Source organism: Pundamilia nyererei, unplaced genomic scaffold (assembly GCF_000239375.1).
Source record: "Pundamilia nyererei isolate P.nyererei 1_Seehausen unplaced genomic scaffold, PunNye1.0 scaffold00119, whole genome shotgun sequence".
Taxonomy (NCBI): Eukaryota; Metazoa; Chordata; class Actinopteri; order Cichliformes; family Cichlidae; genus Pundamilia; species Pundamilia nyererei.
Window position 1 is genome coordinate 27,443 of NW_005187520.1, and position 1,670 is coordinate 29,112.

General features: G+C 36.0%; 1 protein-coding gene across 2 annotated transcripts in view; it reads left to right on the plus strand.

Annotated features, from left to right (window-relative positions):
* The first annotated feature begins 1,455 nt into the window (after positions 1–1,455).
* Positions 1,456–1,670, plus strand: part of tbk1 (TANK-binding kinase 1) — a 16,212-nt gene continuing 15,997 nt past the window's right edge. Inside the window, exon 1 of one of the 2 annotated variants that reach the window (XM_005742267.1) lies at positions 1,456–1,528. The gene's annotated coding sequence lies outside the window, so the exon portion shown is untranslated. The remainder of the gene's footprint in view (positions 1,529–1,670) is intronic. The other variant, XM_005742268.1, reaches the window with a different exon arrangement.

Genomic DNA, 1,670 nt, shown 5'->3' on the forward strand with positions numbered 1-1,670 from the left:
AAAAAAATCGAGACCCTTGGAAAGTTTCATTTCATTTGCTTTAACACAGCGAAAATGGTTGGAAAAAGTGAAGTGGCCACAAATGGCCACCACAGAGCCCAGAGGGTTAAGAGTGTTTAAGAAACTTGAGGGAGTGAGATAAACAAATACACGTAACTACAAAAGAAAAAAATGGGAGAGAATAAGAGGGGTTTAGCTTCGTGAAACTTTTTTCAAATGCAGCTTTATTAAAAAATGTTTGAACATTTTGTGGCTTCACACAATACTTCTAGGTTTTCAGCCATTTTTCATTATTTTCAAATGCTTTCATTCCGTCTGCACAGGAAAAATAATCTGATGATAATTACTTTTGTGAGTCTAATTTTCCAGAATGGAAGCAAAACAGCATTTATGTTTATGCCACAGTTTAACACAGTTAAGCAAACTTTTCAGAACTGCTTTGAAAGTATTCACATGAGCCCTATCCCTCCACAGAGATCTACCCTCCAGCTGTTAGAGGTCCCAGCTGTCTGTGAAAAATTGGATCAACTGCAGCGTCGCCATGGCAGCCACCCTCACATGAGTGATGGCTGCTCAGTCCTGCAGTGAAATCAACTGTTAGAGGTTTAATGTGTGTGAGACATTAAGTCCAACATAAGCACTTCTTTGACCAAACTGCCTTCACCAGCTCAGAATAAAATCTAAACACTATATTTATTTACCACTGCATTTACATTTAGTTCATGTTACTTAAAAGTCCCGCAAGAAGGGCTGAAAATCCCTGTTAATCCCTATTAAGAAAATTGCTACAAGAGATTATTAAGCAAACATTTATTTTCAAACATGTTTCATTACTATGATGCTAATGTTAATAATGTAATAAGCATAAGAAATTAATAATGCTCTCGCACACATTTAATAATATGTTAATAGTATTCTATATTAATATTAAATATATTTGAGAGTTAATATATATTAAGAATCCAAGAAATACTTGTTTTTTAATAATACCGATTTTGTGATATTGTAATTAATATAAAGTACTTTTCTTCCAAATACAAATATTGGTCCAAAAAAAGAAATCTGTGATTATTTTATTTGCAAATAACCGGATGTACAAACCTTTGCGTCACAGCTGTATGTTATAAATAAATCCAGAACGATTTGTATTTCTTCCACTTCCCATGGGCTCAAAGGAAGTGATACATACAAATCTTTTTTACGCACACACAAATTCTTTTTACACATACAAATCTCTTTTACGCACACACAAATTCTTTTTACACATACAAATCTTTTTTATGCTCACACAAATTCTTTTTACACACACAAATTCTTTTTACACATACAAATCCTGATTTACAAGTACAAAACTGATATACAAGTACAAAATATTTATGATCACGGGCCATCATGAGGCCATACTTATCCTATCGGTATTACGGTAGGCTCAGGCCACACCCCTACATATGTTGGGTTCTCTGATTAGATTACTGCTGTCACGTGACCCGACAATAGCGGAAGAAGAAGGCTCGACCGCAGAGCGAAGGTAAGGAAATAAACAAAATAAAGACGGGTCGTTTTAACGGGGAAAACTCCCGGTAGTGTTTTTACTTCCCGCACGTATACAGAGCCTGGGGCTCGCTGCTGACGGACCCGGTGTTCGGGCTCGGTTTGGACGGTAGGTTTAC